Below are 12,325 nucleotides of genomic sequence, written 5' to 3' on the forward strand. Positions count from 1 at the left end.
ATAAATAAAACTTGTTAAGGTTCAAGAATAGTCTTGATTATGGATAAAAGAAACTTGTGTTCACTGTGAGTTGGAAAACAGGCAATAAACATTGGTGTTTTTGGCACAGTCCAACAACTTTGTGACACACCCATTGGCGCTGACCTTCTCACTCTTGCAGTGAAGCAAGACACACCCCTGCAGACATTTTCGACTTATTCCATATCTGAAAATATCTGATAGCATTGACTTTAATGCAATAAATACACACTAATACCACTTGTAGTTCCATCCACAGAATGTCAATATGCTGTTATTACTTTGAGTAGTTCTGTGTCCCTGCCATTCAAATTTGTTTAAAATTGCATAAAAACATAGGAAGTGTAACATAGATACACTTACTAAATGTTGAAATGTTGTGTTGAATCTGTCGATACATGGTTAAGCTGTTGGGAGCCAAAATGTGATGTGTTTACTAAATAGCTGAAGGGTGGCACCAGCTGCACGAAAAACTAATTACTGTTTTGTTGTCCCATAGCCCACGTTTTCACCAAACTGGATTCAAATAAGTTGTTGAGTTATTGAAATATCCTGCTAACAAGCGCACCAGTTTGAAAACAATCTCCTTGTCGGGTGTAATTAAAAAGTTAGGGAAACCATCAGGTGAATGTTCAATAAGAAAGAGATTAAATGACTTCTTTTTGTATAGTAATCCCTTGACTGCTTGAATTAAATTATGCTGAATGGATTAATTTTGCAGTAATGACCTGCTCTTTGTACATTTCACTGTTAATCCTCGCATATGTCACTTTGCCATATTCTACATCATAAGATAGAAACATCCCCAGTGCATCTAAATGCTAATATGGATGTTTTAACATCCTCCATCTAAATAACTCAGTCCACTGGCAGGATCCCTCACCCTTGGGCCTCAAACAATCCACATGGCAAGCTCTGTCCTCCTTACTGTCTCTGAAATGCGTCACTCTCCTACAGCTGCTCCACTCACATGCCTACTTCATAAAGTTCTCTTGCCACTACAGCTGGGGAGGAGGACATCTGGACTCCTGTGGTTTACCTCCCATGTTGCTAACCAATAGGTGCTGTATGAAAATCCCTGTGTTCACTGTTACCTAAAAGTCATTCAAGGGCGTGTCTGCTTAGCTGTTTGCATGTGAAATTGGTTTCATCATCTCTTACCTACAATCATGCTGGGCCAATCACAGTGAAAATATTACACTGCACATTTCGACTCAGAAACATGAACTCAGCTTGCTTACCACATCGTCTTATTGTGACTTTTACACCTCACACAAATTGCAGCTCCTGGCTTCTCTTCAACGAGCCTGTTGCTGCTGCTGGAAGCAGTAACAGGGAGGGAGGACCCAAACACAGACACACAAGACAGGCCGCTACAGTGGACTTGCTTCCAATAAGAAGGAAAAGGCTTAGACAGCTGGATTATCAAGCAGGAGAGGAGACACCGAGACGATGATGCCACAGATAAACTTAACATACACAGATGGACTGACAAGGAGCTGGTGACAAAGGCTTGTGTAAGCAGAGGCTTGGGTGATGAGGGAACTGGGTTGAGGTATGCGAGTAGGTGGGGAAGCACAGGTGATCGAGGATAGAAGATAGTAAGTGAGCTGCTGGAAATGGGGACAGAGGTCCAGCGACATCTTGTGGACAGAGGGAGAGTTGCAGTTCTACAGAGAAAACATGACCTGGGAGAAATGAGAAGAGGATGCGGGCGGTGGCAGTGCGACCAGACAAAGAAGATGCATACTTCCATGTTTGTCTACTTGCATCATTTAAACACTGGAAGCTTATACACACCTGAGTCCCCTACTTTATGCTGGCTATGTTGTATGTGTCAATGAGGGATTTACTGACACCATCTTTACCCTGTTTAAAAAACAACAACTGTGTTTTTTCTCTGGAATGATCTAGGAGAAAAAGTTATGTTATAACTTTACACTGTTTTATGTTGGCTGCCAATCAAAAACATATTTTCAGCCCTCTCTGTCAATCATTCTGACAAGTTCAGCATTAAGTCTAGCCATTGGGAAGGTTGAGGGTTGGGCTAAAAATAAAATTTGACCTGGCCTGACAAGACAATATTATACTGTTTTGAGATAGATAACTGTTCAGGTTGAAAATTTAATATTTTAATTATTTTATTATGATTGCGAATATATGAAATTAATATAGCAGTAGCAAAACCTCTCAGCTACCACCAAACCATGTCTGAAGATCTCTGTTCATCCGACTGAAAATGCTGTTAATACAAAAAGTTATTTGATATATTTCTATGTTTTATGTATCTGCTACAGTCATGTTTAGGACACAAAATATTTTACGTTGAAAGACACTTTTCACAATATCCATAGCCTACCTCGTTTTCCCAAAAACAGTAGAAAATCCAAATGCCATGAAGATGCAAATCTAGTTAATTTCAAAAGTTTCCCAACCGCAGAGTGTATACAAAAGATAGAGGACATGATAGCTCCCAAAAGTGAAGCGTGTATTGGTGGGACCTCAATACTGCAACTCCTGCACTCCTAAATCACTACTGCACCAATTCTAGTTCCAAATGACACCACCAGTGGAAAATGGCACCTGTATCTGGGATATGGGATATTTGGGCTTTCATCTTTGTACAGTGGGAGGAAAAGTAAATATGTCGTCCATCTATATATGCTGTCTATGGACAAAATATGTCTCCCAGTCTGAAAATAAAATGTATGCGTATGTGGAGGCTTCAAGTTTCCACACCACTCATGTGTAAGTTAAATATTTACTTCAGATGAGTTGTAATTTTCTTGTGTTAAATTGCTATCTAAGATGGGGGCAGAGAAATATTAGAATATTTTAGTTAAAAAAATTCATACTGGTATAAAATACATTGCCCAATCAGTGTGATTTTGCTTGGTTTTTTTTTCTAGCAGACCTTTGTCGTGGCAGCCATTTTGTCTTCACCTGTCCAGAGCACAGGTGTTACAGCGACACTAATTACAGCGACGTGGGCGCCACTCTTGTCAGCACCGCGGTGAACTAACGCAAGAAAGAAAGCGTGTATGATTTAAAGAGTGCTGGAAGTGACAACACCGACAGATTTCCACACTATGTCGCTGTTACTGAACGTGTTTTTTCCCTCTCTTTTCTCATAATCTAGTCTGCTCGCAGGTACTTTTGCCGCCGGAAAAAAAAGCAGAAGTTTCACGTAGCGCCCGTCGACGAAGAAAAAAATAACTTCCGACACCTTCGGTCAAGCTGGTGGACAAATGCTACGGATATTGGAAAAAAGGGGGAACGGTTAACGAACAAATACACCTGCCACGGCTCCTTCGAGGAGGATGGTGAAAAACAAACACGAGGAGTTCGGAGGCTGGAAAACCGCGAAGCCGCGGGAAAAACGTTTGTCTCCCTCGAGACCCTCGTGGTGGATTCACTGTGGATGCAAGAGAGCAACACCACGCCAGCTTCCTTCTCCAAGTCTGGACGCCGGGATGGATGGACTGGAGGATGGAGGATGGATGGATGGACTGGAGGATGGAGGATGGATGGATGGACTGGAGGATGTCGTGGACGGAGGAAGACAAACACACCTGGTTCCAGGTAAGACTGCTGCCTTTGGTCCTGGCTATTGCTGGTTGGTCGTTGGGCAGTGCGAGTGTTGTTGGACTCTCAATGCTTTGCGAGATGGTGATTGGTGAAGGAATCGCGGCCACAAGCTCTGTGTGTGTGTGTGTGTGTGTGTGTGAGAGACTGACTGAAGCTGCAAGTGAGTGGCCTTCAAACCAGGGTTGATGGAGGCGTCACAGTTTGATGCGTGTGGATGGAGAGAATGGCATTTTGATGTCTCCCTCCATCAGCTGCCCTGTGAGTGATTCACTGGCGTGTGCAGAAGAAGTTGCTGTGTTTTACCTCTATATTACTTACTTCATACTTACATCTGCACAGGACATCTGATATTTGTCCTTTTTTTGCAAACAGTGAATTTAGGTTGCCACTGTTGGCCCACAGATCTTGATGATATTTTTCTGTTGTCATCAGAGAAGCTGATTCTTCCCTCAAATTAAAAAAAAAAGTTGTATTTCACTCAGGAGACTGTTTTTGAGAGTATGGACAATTTTTTATTTTTATAGTATTGAGGAAATAGTGAGTACAGCAAACTAAGGTATTTTTTAATATATGCGTCTGAGACATTTACTGAATTGTGTATGTTTATTTACCCATATCTTCTGTTGAATGAATAAGGTGTTGCCGCCGCAGTGCATCATAGTTAAACGTTCACATTTTCTTGCCAGACGTTTAAAATTCTGCTGAACCCACATATTCAGGCAAACATATCTCCAAAAGAGCTTCATTTCTAAGTATGTGCAAATAACTCATTGAATGAATATATATATTTATTTAAAAGTGTATAGAATAAATTAATCTGCATCAGAAGATTAACCTTTCTCAAGGAAAGATGATTAGTAATGTGCTTTTGACAGCCATGGATTGAATGGCTGTCAGAAGCATTAAAACTTGAATAACCCCTTAAACAGCCATGGGCAGGAGTGTATTGGTATGTGTGGATGTCTTGCAAAGCTGCAGGTCATAACTTACTGAAATACTGGTATTTATTTATGAAGATATTTTGTAGTGTGTATCCCAACTGGCAAGACACAGTCTCACTCATCTCTGCTGATGCAGAACAAAATGCACACGGTCTATACAAACATCCTCTCCAGGCATAGAAAGCACCGCCACTAACACACAATGTTCAAAACTGGACTAATGCCGGATCAAACTGGACAAAGTGCTGCGTCCAGGGCCTCGGGACCTGCACCAATAAGCACAATATCAATTGAAGTGATGAACATGGGAATTTAAGTGATGTCCAAATCTCCTTAAAAAATAATAGTTTTAAAATATTCATGTTTTTGTGTAGCATCATTATTTAAATCTTCAAATTAAGGGAAAAGAAGAGACACTTTAGCGCCCATAAACACAATCACAGTATATTGACCCCCACCACAAGTTGTGGTTTCCCTGTCATAACACAGTTTGTCCTGTAGATGGTGGCCTAAGATTACATTGGCTTATGGTTGAGGTAAAATAAAAATGTGGAATGTGGTAGGCATAGTCGTGTGACTTCTCGTCTGTTGGGTCTGTAATACCGTGTAATATTGATGGAGTGAGTGGAACATATGTCGAAAAAGAAGTTTCACTAAAGGTGAGGTGGTTAAGACGAGGGGGAATGGTCCTTTCACAACAGGATCTATTGGGTCAGACAGGATTTTGCTGTGTTACTCGCTAGATGGCAACATTGTCTTACTACACACTGAGGCCATGAGCCTCCCAGATGTGTTGTTTGCAAAATGGTCTGGTAATTCTCCAAATTTTAAATCTTACTCTTGTTTCTTCAATGTGGAAAGGGACAATTGTTTGAACTTGTCATTTACTTGCAAGGTTTTCCTTGTAATTACAATTGTGACGTATCGGGAAATGGTCAACTTTCCACTAATAAAACGAAACTTCACGAGGGTTTGTCATGTTGGATTAGTTTAGGGAAATAATGATGGACCATTAATAGATTATCAGAATTGTGTCACATATCACCTCTTCCTGCCACTTTCAGCACATTCTTTTCTGCTTTATGCTGGTAAATGATCAGAGGTGTCATGTCATCTCATGCCACATTAAACCATATATGCTATCATCTAAATTTTCAGCGTGCCTCTGGGGAAAAAAAACAACTAAGCAGAGAAAATGAACTGAATATTTAACCAAACCGAACAGAAAAATCATGTGTATATTTACCACTCAGACTTTTTTCAGTTCATTTTAAAAAGCTGTTACTGTTACACGTACACAAAGTATCCAAAAGGTTTAAAATTACAGTAGTACATTTTAATTAATTTGGTGAGTCACAGAAATTACAAGAAGGGGGTATTCCTTTGTTCTCGGGTTCCTCTGTTCACTAAAATGGACACAGTTGTAATTATAAGTTCAATGGTCAAGTCACAGTCTCTTGCAGAATAATTTTCCCCGTGTTCTGTATAGAGGTCCATGGAAATATACAATATGCATGATTTCGTATTCTTTTGTTTTTGATTGGTGAGTCAATTCTTTCAACAATTAAATTTTATTCTAAATTTGAGCAAAATAAAAATGCCTGTGATAACTTCAGAAATGTATCCTAGCTAGAAGCTACAGTGAAGTGTGAAGTAATTATTACCCAAGTCAACTTTCTGATACAGACTAGTCTTTCTCAGTACTCCCCATAAGTCAGAGCAACCTGACAGTGTGTCGTCATCACAGTGTATTTGGAACGGTGCAAATCAGTTTCACAAACATTCTTCTGCTTTTTTCAATTAAGGTGTTATTATAGGTGTTTTTTCTCCGTTCAAACCCACTAAATTCAACACAATAACTTAAAATGTGTCTGATAACACATTGCTCTGCATCCTTGGAAGAGGGAAGAGAACTTGGAAGTGTCCAGTAGAGGGCAGACTGGTGCTGTGCATTTCATCGCATTTCACTGAGCTTAATCATATGCACAGATGTATAGTATATTGTTTTCATGAGGTTGACTCAGTTTTGCATATCTAGTAATTATGTTTACATATTTGGCTTGGAGATCAGTGTGCAGATATTTAAATTTATTCTGTAATTGTTGTTAATTGGTATGCTGTGGTCTTGAGTTAAATTAGGGCCACTGTGTCACCTTAAACAAGAATATTACAGGAAATGGAAAATATTATAATTTTCCAATGAACAAAATGATCCTAATTCCAATTAGTCACCATTTTACCGCGAGTTCAGCTTGTATAGTTCACCTTTCCAGGGCCCTGTACTCCGTAACGGTAAGGATTAATTATTCAGCTACAATTAGCATGATGTCAATAGTAATTGCCACCAGTGCATTGCTCCTCTGACACTGAGACAGCCTGTTGCCAGACTAAGATTAGACCTCTCTCATGTTAAAATTCCCCATTTGAATGAAATTACTGTGTTCAAGCTTGTGTGTTCCCAAATCCACAGATTGCACGCACTTGGACACACCCTTGCACCCTCCCTGGGGCAGGCATTCACTCAAGTAACAGACACTATGTACATGCGCTGGATATACAGTATATACACACACACACACTTGTATTTTCAGTTAAATTTGAGGGAACTCTGTAAAATGTAGATTATTGTTTCTAATTTTTCATTTTCCATTTGATAATGTTTATGAATCAACGCATTTACTTGACTGCTCGATGACATGTTGTAATTTCCCATTCCTTCCCATTACAAACATAACATTGAGGAAGTTAATGCACAGTCTAAAATATGCTACTGCTGAACTGACACGGGTTGAAATGACATTCCAGGAAACTAGAAAAAAAATATTTTCTTATGGAATCCTAAAATAAACCCTTTGCTGGGTTTCATTGGACAGCCATTTTAATTGTATGTACCTTAACTGTGTTCCTGTGATAGCAGGAATGTACATGGTATATGTAAATCAAAAATCTCACAGGACTTTTTTGGAAAACTGGCAATAACATGTCTCCCATGCCACTATTTCATCATATACTGATCTTAATCATTGCATATTTCATGTTTCCCTTCTAGATTATAATATATGAATATTTGTATGAATTATTGTAAAGAAGAATTAGGCTTCTTTTGCATTTTATCTTACAGTCTGTAATGGATATTAATATTTAAAACCTATTCCGACTGATCAGAATTTGTGATTAAGAATAATTAGACCTTATTTATGCATTTATTTATTGATACCTTCACAGTTGCATCATAACTATTATATAGTGTGTTGATTTCTATTAGCTTCTTTTTGTCTGGCACGTTTCCTCTCCTTTTCCTTCTTTATTGATAAACTCCTCACCTATGGCCAGTAAACGGGTATGATTTCATAATGACCTTTTACTTTTTCTCACAGAAAAATTAGCCAATGACAGGATAAACAACAATGTAAACTTGGGATTATGTGGAAAAAAGTATATACTAAATCATATATATGTTACTGCTGGTGTTCCATCTTACTTCAGATTGTATTCTCCAAGTATGATTTGACAGATCTGACATTAGTTTGCATATTTGGCCAATGGCAAAAACTACTAAAGTGTTCCAGTACATTTTAAATTGTAAAATTACAGTGTGAGGCTGTGGTAAAGCTATTTCCCTCAAATGACCCGTTAGGCCTGTTACTTTGACAACATTTCCTGTTTTAGTGTGTGTTTGGGCTCTGCTATGAAAAACGCAATGTAAATGATGATAATTCATGTATTAATTCCTTGTGGCTTATATGGAAAATGTGGCTTTTTCAGTGGATTTTTAAATATTTACTGCATAATGTCCAGTTGCCGCTACCAGTATTTTCTTCAAGTAGTTGGAAGTCATTTCCTATCTGTGCAATCAATGCAGCTCTTAATCGTGTTTGTCATCACTTACTGCTTATATTTGTCAAACACTGAAGATGACCCTGCGGTCTCCACTCGGCAGGACACAACCTCTTAGTTTAGTGCATGGACACATCTTTATAGATCCTCGGGGCGGGACTGATACAGACACACAGGCACATTTCTCTATCATCATTGTTGTGGAGGCTTGCGGTTGTAAAATGAAAACTTGTTAATCAAAGCTGTTATTATTAGCATAAAAGATTGATATAATAAAATAACTGTCAGAACTTAAATGAGTAGTTGGGTGTTTGGCCTGCAGCTGGCAGGTATTGAAAGCTCTGCACTCCTGCATGTTAGAAATATAACAAAATGAAATTGTTATTTTTAAGGTTTATTCTTATGAATGTACACATTTTGTACATTCTTGGTAATTCAAACAACTGAACCTCTGTTGTCACACTGTAGTTTAGCCACATGGGCAAAAATATGATCTCAAGTTGAACAGATGGGTCAAGAGAGGTTACTGAGGCTTTATAAATGAAGTGCTGATAATGCTGAATTCACAGTACCTTAACTTAGTTAAACTTCTATTGCTCCAGGTCTCTGTACAGCCAACACTAGTCTATATGCTGTAATGTAGTGTGTGTTGAAGATTTGTGGGTGTTTGTGCCTGTTTATGGTGTTTGTGCCTGTTCTGGACTGGGTGTTGAAGCGGCAGCTCACCATGGGGCCAGGAGTATTGATGGCGGTGATAAAGACATGTAATAATGTTATAAAGTCAGAGGAGACAAGGAGCTGTAAGAGAAGATTGTAATCAGTCATCAGGGTGAAAAATGACAGGGCCAATGTAAGTGGACAGAAATGGGGAATAAAACATGGGCCTCATGAAGGCTGAACAGATCAGAGCACTGGGAGGGCGGGGGAGTAAAGGTGACCTGCTCTTAGAGGGGGGGGTTGGCCTGTCGCATTTCCTGATTACAACCAATAGGTCACAATTTCACATGACAACACCAACTACTCTTTTGGGGCAGTGTCTGTATTATAGGGCTTGGAGGAGAGAGGGGAGGTCGGGTTAATGTCTCATTGGGTTTGTAATACCTTCCTAACAGAGTAACATCTGTGATCAAGAACATTTTTTGTGCCAGCACTTTTCCTTATCAGCAGTACAATTCTGAATCCACTGCTTGTTCTCTTTTCTTTGTCTTCTAGTTGGAATTCAGTACATTTTCAGTTAATTTTTTTCTATTTCAATTATTCGTCATTATTCTTTCATTGTGAGATTAATTATGAATTAATAAAGTTGAGTTCACTTGCTGGAATTAATGCATTTCCGCACTCATTTAAAGTGACAGAGCTTATTGCAATGTGACTACAGAGCCTGTGTCGTGAGGGTAGTAAACATTTGAGTTTGTTATGATGAGTTGCATTGGCATGAGTTGCATTGGCAGGATTGTGTGGGATGGCAATCTTGTTTCCCAGAGTGAAGGTTTTTCAAACTGAAAGAATTGAAGGAGGGGCTGCAGAATGAGACGCACAAGGAAAAGATCCAGTGTGAGGTGAAAAGGATAGGCGCTTGACAGCGTTTAAAAAAAAAACAAAAAACCAAGACAGTAGTTATTGTTGTTTCTTTGCTAACTTGGCCTTCTTAACAACACAGTCAGCATTTGCAGCAGCAGTGGTTTTAGACGCAGCTCACAGAGGCAAATTAAATATTTTGATGCCACTGCTGAAATATTTTTTGAGGCACAACCCGGTAAAATTTATCTAAATATTTCTCACTTCTAATCTGACATCATATCATGGGGAATAATTATCTGATCACTATAAGCTGCAGATTGTCTCTTATCATTTGTGTAGATATCTTGAAAAAAAATGTTTTTGGACCACTTTTTTGTTGACCTTTACCTTTACAGACCAATCGGCTGTTGGTTAATGTAAAGTTAATCATCTGGAGAAACCCCTCAAGTAATAGTCCCAACAAGTTTAGTAAAATGTGTCCCACACACACACACACACACACACACACACACACACACACACACACACACACACACACACACACACACACACACACACACACACACACACACACACACACACACACACACACAGAGTGTAAAAACAATACAGTTTTCATTTACAATATAGTTTTATGCAGATAAGAGCTAAGGCTTTCCCCTCCTGGAGCTGGGCGGATGCCCAGTATGCAGGAGTTTATCTGGCACACGTGTCCCTCCCTCCATATTTCACTTGTGGTTCTACTCTCTCTTTCTGATAGCTTTATCACTGTGGAGGGGTCAGATGCTGACACCAGCATAAGGGCCGCTTAAATCCCTCTAAACAACATCTATCATGAACCCTATAAAATAAGCTTCATGGCTCGCACTGTACCCCGGCCTTGTGCTTAGAAAAGCTCGTCTATCATATGGCTGCTTGACTCCAGGAAGCCTTTTTTGATGATATGTACAGGATTCAGAAGAGGAAGGTTCTGATTTGGCTCTAATCAGTCTTTATGAGTAATTTTAGATTACAGACTGAATGGGAGATCTATCACTCATCAGGAAAGACGGGCAGGCTGTTTTGGAGGTGATAAATGGCACTAGCCTACAGTTCTATTTATTGATCAGGAAGAAACTTGATATATCAGAAAAAACCTTTTCTAGATAACTAAAATGTTCATAGAAACAGTATTCAAGGCATAGCAGGGGGAAGGAAGAGGAACTAGGTGCAAAAAGGAGAGAAGATTGGTGCTAATTAACTTTGATTTTTGGCCTAATATGATGAAATGGTGACAGGTGGCTTAATAAAACTGAAACAAATGGAATTCAGGATCTAAAACGGAGAGCGAAGATGCTATTATGGCCCCTAAATCACAGCAATCCTGTAGGCTGTTCAGTAACCACTTGATTAATAGCTGGATGCTAACAGATTGCAGCAAATTGTTAGTTCTCTGAGGACAAAAAAGAAAAGAAAAATGAACACATAATAAAAAGAAAAATCTTTCTGTAATGTGACTAATTTTCCTGTTATGACAGTTGCAGTGTGTTAAACAAATGTTCTTTTTGCTTCAAATTTATCAGGACTTTTTTTTGACTGCCTTAAATAATTAAATTTCGGGTACCATAACAACCGCTTATATTTAGAGATTATTAATTTTTGTGTGGTGCTAGTGTTTGTCTCTCTGGAACAACCACTTTTTAGGTTAAGCACAGACATTAGCAGGATTCTTGTATCTGTGTGCGCTGGGGGTAATTTGTAAGTTTTCCTATTACAACATAGCCAGCGTTACCATTAACAGCTGTTTTCTTACTAATCGAGAAGAAACGTTGCAATTGGAGTTTCAAACGTCATTCCTTTTTTTGCTAAGTGCTATCTCCAGTGGGGAAGCCATGAAAATGTTAACTCTGGTTTTGCTCCTATTTGAGTAATTTTCTCTTCTACAGAAGCTAGCATGCTAACCAGCCTGGATGGACAGTCTCGTCACTGTCGTGTCCAGTCTGCCTGAAGAAAAAAGGCATATAATCTCGTCTTTTAAATGCAATGGTGGCTGAAGCTCTTGGCAATGGACCATCACCCCCCACCCACTGCCAGCAAGAAACGCAGAAATACCTTTTCTAATTTACTGCAGCTGTCTGCTCTTGAACAATTACAGTGATTGAGTTACTAACATGTTACGGAAACAAAGTAAGAAACCAAGAGATTAAATTCCAGGTACATATTTTCACCACAACATTTCCAGAGTAACAGCTCAGCCTCGTGAATCTCTTTACTGCCTTGACTTGTCTGAGGATAAAGTCATAAGACAAGAGTCCCTGTGTGTAAATCTTAAGCCTGAAGCAAAATGGGTCTGAAGGAGCCAAAAAAAAGAGTAGAGAACAATCAATGACCCAGAAAAGAGAAATTATTGTCCAAGTCCATCACTTAATTTCTTTAAAAGC

Source organism: Scophthalmus maximus, chromosome 4 (assembly GCF_022379125.1).
Source record: "Scophthalmus maximus strain ysfricsl-2021 chromosome 4, ASM2237912v1, whole genome shotgun sequence".
Lineage (NCBI taxonomy): Eukaryota > Metazoa > Chordata > Actinopteri > Pleuronectiformes > Scophthalmidae > Scophthalmus > Scophthalmus maximus.